Raw genomic sequence first — 13,234 nt, forward strand, 5'->3', positions numbered from 1 at the left:
GGGGCATTCGACAACGTGGCACATACTGCAGTCCTACAGCGCCTGGCCAGAACGGGATGTGGACAACGAACATACGACTACATCGCTGACCTCCTCTCGAACTGCGTGGCAGTGCTCAGAGGTGGAGACGTCTCCTCAGCCCATATCCACCTCGGAGACAGGGGGACCCCTCAGGGGTCAGTGTTATCCCACTGCTTTTCAACCTAGCACTACTCGATCTTCCGAGGCGACTCAAAGGTGTTCCCGATATAAAACACGCCTTGTACGCAGACGACATAACAATTTGGACTGGCTCTGATTCCCGGGGTCGCCTTCAACACAGCCTTCAACAGGCAGCCGACATTGTTAACTAGTATGCCCAGGAATGCGGCCTTTCCTGCGCCCCGCAAAAATCAGAGCTACTACTAGTAAGGAAAGAACTCACCACCAAGGGCTCCAATGACATTCAGATCAAACTAGACGGCCACACTATAAACCCTTGCAAACACCTCAAAACTCTCGGGCTAATAATCCAAGCGGATGCCAAGAACACTATCCTGGCGAACCAGCTTAAGCACTCAGCAGAACAAGTAACGCACATGATTCGCCGAATCTCCAACAGACAGCGCGGAATGAAGTAGCAGGACACAAATCGACTCGTGCAAGCCTTTGTCATCTCCCGGATAACGTACGCAACCCCTTACACAGTCATATCCAAGGCAGAACTCGAAAAAGTAAACATAATCATCCGAAAAGCCTATAAGCAAGCTTTGGGATTACCCATGAGTACCTCCACAGCCCGCCTGCTCAGTCTCGGCCTTCACAACACTGCCGAAGAACTTATCGAGGCCCACCTCGCAAGCCACAAACTGCGATTAGGCTTCTCCACTGCGGGGCGACTACTGTTGGCTACATATAAATGGCAGACTCAGGAGAAGCAGCAACCGCAGATGCTTCCACCAGAAATCAGAAAGAATGTCTACGTCGCCAACCTCCCAAAGAATATGCACCCAGACCATTATGAGGGGAGGAGAAAAGCCAGAGCAGTGGCCCTCGACAAGCGGTATTCCAAAGACTCCTCAGCAGTGTACACAGATGCCACCCCATACCAGCGTTACCGCGGAGCAGCGGCTGCAGTGGTCACCTCAAGGGATCAACCATTCACCAGTCTCACATCAAGACCGGTTCTATCCAGGAAGCGGAAGAAGTGGCAATTGCCTTGGCCATAACGAAAACCATGGCGATTACGATAATCACCGATTGTCAAGCGGCATGCAGAAGCTACGCGGCTGGAGCAGTTTCTTCAACAGCACTGTGCCTCCTGAGCAAAACCCCTCCCTCTAGCACGGTCAGAATCGTCTGGCCCCTGCCCACTCCGATCTCCCGGGCAACGACACAGCCCATGCATTGGCCCGCGCTCTCATCAACCGGGCCCCAGAGGAGGAGCACAGTCCAACGCCGATTGAGACCTTTCAGGAAATAACCGAAGATTATAGATTAGGTAGAAGGACATTACCCTCCGCCCAACGCAGTTTGTTTAAAATGCAGGAAAACACATTAAGACGAATTCAAACAAACACTTTCCCAAATCCAGTACGATTAAATCATCTATTCCCCACACGATACTCCCCGGAGTGTGCTTTTTGCGGCAATTCAGGCACCCCCTACCATATCGGCTGGGAGTGCGACCGAAACCCCGACCTTCCCCCCATTCCCAACCCTTCCCGTGAACAGTGGGAGAGCATATTGTCCAGCTCGAGCCTCGACGACCAGATGATCTTGGTTGACAGAGCGGGCAGAGCCAGGACAGCCCATGGACTTCCGGACTATGAAGCCACCCCACAATTTATTTTTGCTCACTAAAGTTTCTTCTCTCTCTCTCTCTCTAAAGTCTTGACCCCTCACATACGTCTTCAATGACGTCAGCGAACCGTGTTCACTGTCTACTGCGAGTTTTCTTATCGGGAGGAGGTTCACGGCGTTGCCACCATACGAAGCTACGGATGGCCCCAACAAATAAGTTGACCAGCTGCGAGTTCTTTGAACAAGAATGGAAGACGACATGACAGCGTTTTGGACCCGCTAAGACAAGGAATACCTGAGTTAGTTAAAGAACTTCTCCATCAACCAGGTCAAGGGGGTTGCGATATTAAAGGAAGGAAACGTGGTCCTCGTCGGTGAAAAGCATCGTCCAAGACAGATGTGGACCCTTGGACGGATTCAAGAACTTCATCGCGGACGGCATGGAAAACTTCGTTCATGTTCCTTACGATTGCCTTGCAACAAAATAGTCGACCGTCCGGATCAACTGTTCTACCCCTTCGAGGCCAACTAGCGCCATCTGTCGGCGAGGAAGAATGTTGAAACCACTTTCCTTCGGGCATGGCCCCTACCCGAACTGCCCAATTGAGTGGAACTGAGAAAAAGTTGCAAGCGATCATTAATGGGTTCGGGACCAAGCCCCTCTTCTTGGGGCGAGGAAGCACTAGTAACGCTGTCGTCCTTAGTGGGGCGAGGGTGGTCCTCGCTGGCCTCCCTCTGCTCCATACGGGGTGACTCTGGAAGGGCCCCAGGAGACCACCGGGGAGACCGCCGTCGGAAGCGCAGCGTACGGGCACGTAAATGCCTTTAGGCCACTTTTGGTCTATCTTGCATGGGCCGTTGTTTGCCACAAGCGTGGGTCGCGGCACACACTGTGTAGATGTACACATGCCTCGATTGCGTCAGTGCGTTTGTCAAGGATGTCCAGTAAGGCTCCGGGCATTTCCCCGTTGCATTGGGGGGGTTGCCCGTGTCCGCGCTGTGACGGCTCGCGCCGTCTAAGGCCAGCCGAAGAGTTCCGATTCCGGCCGGTTGAGCCCCGTGGCTTGAAATGTATAGCGGTCACAGAAAGCCCCTTCCCCTATGTCACGAACGTCGCGCGCCGACGAATACGCCGGCGGACGCTAACTGCCGCCCGAAGACGGACTGGGCACGCGCAGACGTATGCCCAGGGACTAGGTGCGTAGTGCAGTGTAGCGTTTGTATCGTGGTTGTCCGCGTAATAAACCCCTGTACTGTAAAAGGTATCGCATCCCTGTGAAGTGTCTGACTGTGTCACGCGCGGCGAGAGCCGTGGCTCGCTCTCGAATCCGCTGTGCGCAGGGCCACTCGGCAGTTCGGGGCTGCGCGAGAGCAGTGAGTATAACGAGAGCGCGTTATTCTGTTATTGCTAATGTTAATGGTTAATGATGCCCACATTTGTGGCACCCAGCGTGGCGCAGCATACGATAAATCATTCGCTGCCTCCTTTAACGAGCTTTGCTTGTGCAATCAGCTGGCCGCGCCAGACCTACTTGTTGCGTGCAGTGTACGTTTTGGTGGGAGCCCGCATTCGGGCTACCGGCGTGATCGGGTCCTCGTGTTATGAGTTCCGGCGTAGCTCGACAGAATGAGGTCTTCGTCGCTTCGAGCATGATAACATAAAGCTTCTGTGCTGTGCTTGATTTTAAGGTTCTCTCGTGGGGACGCAACCGCCGGTAGGGTGCTAAAGAGCATGATGCTTGATCTTGTATCTATAGGGATTAATCAGACCACTTTTCTCTGTGGGGATACCGTGAGTCGTATTTACCCGGGTGACCTAGCCATGGTTTTGGTAGAACGATTTCTTATTTCCAGAAATTTCGGCGCCGCCTTGGGCCGGCGGAGCGCCATGAGGTTGATCTGCATTTCAGGGGCTGACGACAGGTGCCAGCTTGTATTGCTGGTGGTCCCTGAGATAAGTGTCCCGCTAGGCCAATCGGGGTTCGTGGTGTAATGCATCGCCATCGTCAGTGGGTATGAACTGTTAAATGCGGAAGTCCTGAATGGTGAAGTGTGCACTTTGTTGCGTGATTTTCTAGCTAACCTTGGTCATACAGTTTGGCAGGCTCGAAGATTCCTTAAATGATCAGTCGCAGTGCCACTGGCCGGTGCGAAGTGGGACGTTATAGCTATTTTTGTAAATGGGCGTCTCACTCTTCGGAACAACTACCCTGAGATGACCTATACATGGGACGCCAGGATAGTGTGGAAATAGGGCACCTGGATCGCTGAGACCTCGTACACGGGCGTGCCCCAGCCCGTTAGACAGATGTGACAGTTTGGTGCGGGCACATCGTGTCGTGTCTGCCGACATCACCTTTGTGGAGTCGCCTGTTCTCATAAGAGTCATACCCGCATGACGCACACCAGCATTTCAACAGACCACTCCAGCCCTCTATGTGACTGAAACAATGAATGTTTTTTATTGTGAGTTGTTTGCTGTATTTCTGTTAGTGGTTGCGCGTTGTGTAAACGCGTGGAGCTGTTCACAGTACTGTTCGCATGGTTGTGTTAAGAACTGTAAATTTCATTGTCTAGTGACGAAAAACTTGCGTAGAAAAGTGTAAAAAGATTTATAGTTTGCTAGTAAAAAACAAAACAAAAACAAAAAAAAGGAAAGGGCTATGGCTTTCCCCTTAGTGATCGAGAGGGAACGCAGAACTGTTGCTAGGTCGGTTCTTCCCCCTCTCTGGTTTCGGGTTATCTCGGGGGTGGTTTAGTTTGCATATTGTTTTGGTTTTCTCCGTCGCACCACGTCGCGTGTTAGAGAGCGTAAGGGCCCCGTGGTTGGGCAAGTGTGTTATCGTTCGGCATGACCTGCCTGTTTTTATGATTTTCCCCGCCGTACACCTTCCCCCCTCCGTAATGTATTGCCCTGCAGGTACGAATAAATAAATAAATAAACAAATTGGTAGCGTGCATTCTGAAAGCAGTGTTTGTTCAAGGGCGGCAGCTGGGGCTGGTGCACACTAGCTTTGTTTTACTCACATTAGGATGGTTCTTTTTGGATAAGAAGGTGACTGCCGGCTGGCTTTCCGACCACCAGAAGGGCATTTAGGGAGAGGGGTATGGGTGCACCAAACCCCTCTAATCGAGTCAAGGAGGCGCTAACGACTCTTTCCTCTTTGGTGGGAGGAGGGTGATCCTCGCGCACCTCCTCCTCTTACTTGATTGATGCCGTGCTCCCCGTAAAAAAATTGCGAACAAAAACCACTCCACCCACGCTATAGCAGCCAAGCTCCTCTCCCTTTATTATTAATTCCGTGTTCCCCATAATAAAACAAAACAAAACAAAAAAAAAATCGGGGAATGAAACCCGCTCCAGCCAAGCTATGGCAGGTTACAGCGAATAAAAAATAAATAAAAAAAGCGATAGCCCAAAAATCAATTTTTTTTGTAGAAACCAATTTGTAGATGAGAAAAAAAATGATACTTAGCACCAAACCAAACTCTCCACCCTTACCCAAATCACAGGGAGCAAGCTAATAGCGAACTGGTGAAGCACCAATGACAAAAAAAATCAGAATCAGTACAAATAAACTCTCCCTACGTGGCGACTCATGACGGGCAGCGGGTTATCCCCGGGGAGACCGCCTTCGGAAGCGCAGCTCACGGGAACGTAAATGGCTTCCGGCCACTTATGGCCGTTCTTGCACTGTCCATTGTTTCCCACAACCGTGGGTCAAGGCCCCCACTGTGTGGATTTGCGCATGCCTCGATTGAGTCAGTGCGCTTGTCAAGGATGTCCGGTAAGTCTCCGGGCATTTCCCCGTTGCATTGGTAGGGCTGCCTGCGTCCGCGCTAAGACAACTCGCGCCGTCTGAGGTCAGCCCACGAGTGCAGATTCCGGCCGGTCGAGCCCAGTTGCTTAAAATGTATCGCGGCACAGAGAGATCCTTCCCCTATCTCAGCGAACGTCGCGCGGCGGCGCATTCGCCGGCGGACGGTAGCTGCCGTCCGAAGACGGGCTGGACACACGCCGACGTGTGTATGCCCCAGGGGATAGGGGAGTAGTGAAGTGCAGTGTTTGTATCATGGTTGTCCGCGTAATAAACCCCTATACTAATAAAGTTGTCTCTTCCATTTGAAGTGGGTCAGGGCAGCGTGGGCGATGGCGCGGGACTCGGCGGTGAGCGTGGGGATGTGGCGATAGGAGTCCCCGGTGGAGAGGCGGCTCTCGTTGTTGAGGACTGCGATGGTTGTGGTGTGGTGGGTGGAGGACTGGGCTATGTCGGCATAGCGGGCACCAACGCTACCTGACCATAATAACCGACTCGCAGAAAACCTGCCGCCCCTGCCAAGCCGGCCTCACCCCACCAGCAGCGATTCACTTCCTTCCACGCCTCCCTGAAGACATTGACCTGTCCATTGTCTGGACCCACGGCCACTCCGGCCTGGCAGGGAATGAGGCGGCCCACGCCGCAGCCCTAGCGCTCATTACCCGGGCCCTTCCCTCGCTTTGCCTCGATCAAATAACTCCCCTACCCCCCGACCCAGCAGCCCTTACACCTCTCGACCACACGTGCAACTCCTCCCACCACACTAACTGCCGACGACGATACCCGCCCCCCCTTCTCTCATCACCCAACAGGCCTACATCCTCTGCCGACTACAGACCGAAACCTACTGTAACCACATTATTCTATGACACATTTCCCGTTCTCTCTTTCCACCCGACTGCCCACATTGTCACATCACTATCAACACCTACCACCTCGTCTTCTCCTGCCCCCAACACCCCCATCCTGAACCTGCTCGTCCTCTGAGCAGCGGGAGTCCGAGCTGACCAGCTCCGCACCGGAGTGCCACGTCGCCCTGGTGCGGCGCGCACTGGAGGTCGCCCGGACAAGAGGCCTCCTGGACTTGGGAGGCTAACCATGCCCTTCTACCCCTTTCCTTTAAACTCAATAAACGTTTTACCACCCCCACTCCCTGTGAAGTGACTGACGGTGTACACGCGGGACAAGAGCCATGGCTCGCTCTCGAGCATTTGGTGGGCGGAGCCTCTCGCAGGGCAGTTCAGTGCTGCAGATGATCAGCGAGAACAAAGACGGCGCATTATTCTTTTCCTCAGCGCAACGCAAGGATGAGACCACAAGGGGAGAAAGAGTGTGTATCTGATCAGTGTGAGATGTCGGAAGAGAGAAAAGGGTGGCACGAGGTAGGTAAGCCAGCAGACTATCTACCTTCCACGACATGTGCAGAGAAGCAAAGAGACGCACATATGTTATCGCTGCTGACTTTTTTCCCTTTTTGGCTTTTTGGCCACCGGGAAACCTGCTTCATCGCAAACCTCTTCTATCTACCACGTTGGTTCGCCTCTTTCCGGGCTTCTGTATTATGTACTCCGTATTATGTACTCCTGTTGACGGGAAATATTGATGGTGGAATTTCTTCTGGTAAGTTTTTATTGTGCTTTAATTAAATGCTTTTCGCTTTCCGCTTAAGCTGATACACTGACATGTCCATATGTTCAGAATAAAACTATTCTTGTGAAGTCTCAAACCAAATTTGTGTTTACAATTGAGATAACAGACAAGATCTTCAGTAGGTCAGAAGGGGAAGCTCACAGCGGTGGCGTGCAGATTACTTATAGAACAATGGAGGTATTCTAGCAATTTTATTGAATTATCACCGCTTTTATGGGAAACGCGAAGTTTGAACTGGTCCGTATTTCGTTTCTTGATGCCTTTACCCCTTCGTCTTGACTAAATCTTTGTGAATGCATTTTCCTGGTGTAAGGAAATCGTTACCTTCAACGCATACGCAAACGGGATGCCTTGTACAACGATTGGCAAGAGATGATCTTGGGTTGCACTGAAAAGAAACAGGGAAGAAACCGTGAATTAAACGGGAAGAGTTTCACACGCAATCCTACCCTATAAAAATACATGACAAAATATATTCAGCAATTCAGCGAAGTACAGCCAGGAAGTGAAGCAGATCCTTAATCCTAAGTTTGGAAATGCAGAATACCTCACTACGTAGGGATATTTCTAAACATAACCTAGGTACTAGTCAAAGAATTGAAAATATTAACTTAGATGTTCCAGAGCCACTAAACTATGTTATCTGGACAACACCGGTGGACACTAACCGCAACAGTGATCGTGTTTCATATGTAATGCTAAAATGTTCGTGTCATTGAGCAGTCTTCTATCTTAACGATCGAAGAAGAGCAAGCAGCACGCTCGGGATAATGGAGATTATGTTGAATTGGCTAAGAGCAGTTCGGATACCAATGGTGGCGCCGCTCGAACGGGGCAAATCAAAAACTGGTCCCTCCACGGGCCCTGGCAATCGCCGACACCCTGAGGGCCTCCCCCACCTCTATTCCTTAAAGCTGAGGCCGAACTAAAATTTACACGCACACACTCTTCCTCTTTACCTCTGAAAAATATGGCCAAAAATATTACTTTACAGTTTGTATGCAAGAATCTGTGACGTACGCCTAAATTTGCACGACCTTGATAAAGCCTACAGGTGTACAGGGTTTTGCAAAAACAAAAGCAAACCAAACTTTAGGAATGCGATAATTAGTGAAAGCGGTATCGGATATGTACATTGGAGAGGTATGGAATACGTGGCGTGGCAGGTAACGTTTTAAAAAGATATTTGACTGAAATAAAGCAGTTTGTTCAACTAAACTCCATTGGATCAGACATATTAGAGCGAAGACAAGCTGTCCCGCAAGGCTCCAAGTTAGGCCCGTTACTGTTTATAGTTTATGTAAATGACATCATAAATATAGAAGGCCCGCAAGAACTTGTAATGTATGCGGATGACACTAACATTTTCTTCACATCTGATAATATATTTAAACTTCACTGAATGGTAAATGTTTACTTGGAACAATTATCAAATTGGTTATTAGATAATAAATTGCAACTTAACGCTACAATGACAACTTACATTATATTTAGGCCGTACAATAAAAATGTCGAGAAAGAAATCCCCATTAAATTCAACCGAACCAAGTTAAACCGAGTGACAGAACAGAAGTTCTTAGGTGTTTGGTTTTCAAGAACAACTTTCGTGGAATACGCATATTGCTCACCTGTCCTCCGAACTCTCTAAAAGTATAGGTCTTATATATAGAATAGTACGTTTGATACCAGTATGGTTGAAACAAAACTTATACAATGCTCTCATTTATTGGAAACTATGCTATGGGATTTTTCTGTGGGGGACCACAACTAAAACTAATTATAACAGGCTCAATGTATAGCAAAAAAAATGTTTTACGCATATATTTAGATTATCGTGGCTTCTACGCAGATTTGAGGACAAGTCCTTTATTTACTGAATATTCTATGCTTCGACTGACCAAATCTATTATTGAAGGTTCTGCATACCATTTATAAGCAAAAGACCCGCAGTAAAGTTAACAATAAATCTTCTGGCTACCATCTCAGGCATACAATACGGCACACTCCAAAAGTAAGAACGAACTATGGTGAGCAATCTTTCCTGTACCAGTCAACTGAAATATAAAATACATTAGGAGAAAAATTAAACTTCGGCGCCAGTGAACTTAAGTTTAAAAACAGGTAAGAAAAGTGTTACTTAAGCGAAACGCTCGCAATACTGATATATATTTAAGTGTTCAAAGTATATGCCTACATGTTCCCCTACATGTAGAAATTAAAAACAATTACAAACAAAAAAATATTAATACGTAATTATGACATAGTAGTGTAACTGACGAAAGTTCATGCGTTAGAATTACTGCGTTTATGTGTACATTATGTTCCCTTTGTGAATTTGAGACCTATGCTTTGTATAATACATAAGAAGTGAAATTACCTTGCTTTCTGCTATTTCTCTATTACGATTGTGCTATCATGTTTAAATTTGTGAACAGACGTTTTGTTATGTCCGCTGTAAATCGGGTGGCTGAGGCCTCGGTTAGCCACATTCGCCCTTAGTCTTAGCCTCACCTTGGTTTTTGCCAAGAAATCAAAAATCAAATCAAATATAAACAGGGCGACAAGGATGTATTAGATATTTAGCCTCAAGAGCTACCAGGGTTTTGAAATTCATGGGCCCGCTTCACTGCGTCTATAAAAGAATTAATAGGGGATACCTTATTTGGAATTCCTGCGTAGAAATCTATGCTTAAAAAAAGCTAAACTTGTTTTCGAATAAAACATGGGACCATAATCAGGTACTCTGCTCGAAACCCTTCTGAGGGCTTTCAAAGCAGCCTTGATGTAATAAGATTATAATAATTTTTTTTCAGTAGAATACTTTATGTATTTTAATGGAAATAGTTTATGTGACGTCTGGAAATGGTTAATGTGACAACTAATTTCGTGCATTTTATTGTTAATTTCTAGTTTAGGTAATAAAATTGAAAGTTGTTTGAGTTCTTAGCCTAAAACGTGTGATCTTTTTACTGTATGAATCTTTTTCTGGAGTACGATACAGGCGACGTTCGGATGCAGCCCCACGTGCAGAAGAAATCGCTTGTGAGCAACATTCACCATTAAATTTGAATAATTTTTCGCCACTATAGTGAAACCCGGGTATAACGAACCCGGATAGAGCGAATTATGCTATATATCGAACAAAAATAATTCAGTTACGGAAATACATGGGAAACATATCCCTTATAACGAAGCTCACATCCGATATATCGAACTCTGGGCGCCTAGAATGGCCGCCGAAATGCATGATCTCGAGCGGCGATTGAGATGTGGATTGGCCGCGACCACGGAGCAAGAACCGCGCCTGAGACATTGCGCCTCGCACGGAGCCACGTGACGCCCAATACTTCCCGTAACTGTTTCCGATGCGCGGGACTCGCGACGGAACCCGCCCAGTCAGCGAGTCCGGACCAAGACAGCAGCATCTGTGAACGGTGGGAAGAGCTCGCCAACGTTCCCGATGATGTCGCGAGTGAAATACGTCCGACGCTTATAATAAAGCGCTTTCGACAGTCGATGTGCTCCGCCAATGCTTCTTAGATTTTTGAGGACGCGGACCTGAACTGGTGCAAACAATGTTTCGTGTAGAGAATGCTATGCTAGTTGAAGCCGCCAAAACGAAAGCGAAAAAAAAATCACCCTTTTTTTTTTGCAACGTGGGCAGTTAAGGCGGAATGTAGCTTTGTTACTTGCAATAAATGGATTATTTTGGTATGGTAATGGCTACTGTACTTTGTTCGTTTCTGCATACGCGGATGGCGGAGTTGGGGAGGGGGCGGGGGCTTGCGCGGATTGGGAACTCGTAACAATAGGCTTGTTATAGGCGGGTTCGGATATATCGAAATATTGGATATATCGAACTACTCGCGGTGCATATTGCAGTTCGCTATAAACGGGTTTGACTGTATAGTGCCGCGAACTATGCACGGGTTTGTTTATTTATTGTTTGTGTTTACTGCACGGCCGTGCCAGGCTCTATTATCTGTGTCCAGAGCGAAGCGCGTGTTTCATTCATTTATTTTTATGCCGCACAGGCTATCTCATTCAGATAAGAAGACGAGGCTTGCCATCGCATAAAAGAAGTCTTGCAAGGCCCGAATCGAGCGGGGCTCGCCTCTCCCGTCCTCCCCCAAAACATCAAACTCCATGGTTTTATCACCCCGCCTCCCACACACACGCACAAAAGGAACGTCCCAATTTGAGAGTGAGGATGGCCTATTGATTAACCTGCGCTAGGACACTGATTGACCAACGCTACAAACAATAGAGATGCGTATAATATACTCAAAGCACCTACCTCTCTCACCATCATATGGAAACTCGAAGGTGTTCCGCTAACACAAATATAACAACATAAAACCTACCAGCGAAAAGCGAAGCTACCACCCACCATATGCTTTCGGGCTGCCGGTCTAAAAGTACCGCCCATGCTTTGCACGTCTATATTTGTGCTCCGAGCCACCAAAATTTTCTTGCCTCGTAAGCACGTCGAGCGCATAACAAAGCCTGGTCGCCAACCCATTGAGGTCTAGCAGCCACCCAGTCACTACGGTGAGACGTGGAACCAATTTTACTTCGCCCAGCAGCTTTAAGCAGCGTAACCATGGTAGAAAGAACGTATAGTGCCCCATTCATACTTTTGACTCCCTGAATGACCTCAAGCTGACGTCCCCTGCGGGCAATCTGACGGTGGTAATCGCGGTGGTTAAAACGTTATTGGCACCCTCAGCCGGTTTTGCAAACAAAGTAAACGAAAACAAAATTACCAGTGGCTTAGCCCGGCTATGCCAGGATATACGTAGCGTGAGCTAAGGTTCAATTGGTTGTTCTTAGCTTTCCTGGTTGCCTAAGATTAGCTGAGTATTATGCTTACTGCTGCTAAAACGACTTCCAGTCCAATCCAATCCAGTCCAGTCCAGTCTAGTCCATTTCACTCCAGTCCAGTCCAGTCCAATCATGTTCAGTCCACTTCAGTCCCGTCCAGTCCAGTGCAGTGTAGTCACTGGTCCTCGCGCATACGCAGCACGGCTCTCCAGGAGCCACGCAAAATGGCGCAGCTTCAGAATTGGCTACTCCGGAACGGAAGCGCACAGCTGGGCACGCGCCGGCGCCAGTGCGTCTGCCGTGGCTCTGACGTCACTACTCTGGAATGCGCAGACCGGTGAATGTGCAGACCAAATTCTCTGCACACCCATACTCTGATTAGATTGGGTTTAGTCCAATCTAATGCAATCCAGTCTAATGCAAACCAAATTCAATCCAATTCATATCCAAGCCAATCCAATGCTCCTAGCGTTAAGCAGCACGACCATTCAAGGTCCACGCGAAACGGCTCAACCTCGGCCAGTATAGCTTACGCTACAAAAGCCTGACCTGGGCTAGCTGGTTGAACTGAATACTTTGAGGCGCTAAACGACGAGGACCAGAAGAAACACGTATACACAGATAAGGCGCCTTGTCTTTGTATACGTCTTTCTTCCGATCCCTGTTGTTTAGCAGCTCAAAGTATTCACAAGTAAAGGAAATCCTCCTTCAAAAGCTAGCATTGATTTTAACTATCCCGGGGTGACCGACGCCACCTTTGTACAAGTCCTCTCTGGGCCTTCTCTTCTGGCGAACACAAAAGCGGGGCGGAAAAAAAGAAGCTTCCGTGGATTCTCCTCACGCCCCAAGCCTTCACGTTAGCTCGGCCAGCTTGAAAACAGACACCATGCAGGTAAACAAGCTAACTCCAACGAAACGATATCTAGTTGGCGGGAGGTATTTATTATTAAGGGAGGCGCCCGAACGGAACAGTTTGGCTTGACTAAACACCAAGTAAGGAAAGTACTTTTGTTCTTTCTTTTATAGCTGGCCGATTTGCCAGTGTGGAACCGGCTACATATAATGCCCATACAACTCAATGACAACATGGGCCCGTGGACTAGTGTGTGCCGGTAGGTTGCGACCAGGCAGAGCGGTCTTCTCAGAGGCGTGGGTTGTAT

At 48.4% G+C, this 13,234-nt stretch overlaps 1 long non-coding RNA gene across 1 annotated transcript in view; it reads right to left on the reverse strand.

The window, feature by feature from the left end:
• Positions 1-7,430: 7,430 nt before the first annotated feature.
• The window catches only part of LOC144145534 (uncharacterized), a 67,288-nt gene continuing 61,484 nt past the window's right edge, over positions 7,431-13,234 (reverse strand). Inside the window, exon 3 of the long non-coding RNA XR_013317517.1 lies at positions 7,431-7,638. This is a non-coding gene — a long non-coding RNA (uncharacterized LOC144145534). The remainder of the gene's footprint in view (positions 7,639-13,234) is intronic.

This window comes from Haemaphysalis longicornis, unplaced genomic scaffold (assembly GCF_048455015.1).
Source record: "Haemaphysalis longicornis isolate Haplotype H1 unplaced genomic scaffold, Haemaphysalis longicornis Haplotype H1 scaffold_7, whole genome shotgun sequence".
Classification (NCBI taxonomy): domain Eukaryota; kingdom Metazoa; phylum Arthropoda; class Arachnida; order Ixodida; family Ixodidae; genus Haemaphysalis; species Haemaphysalis longicornis.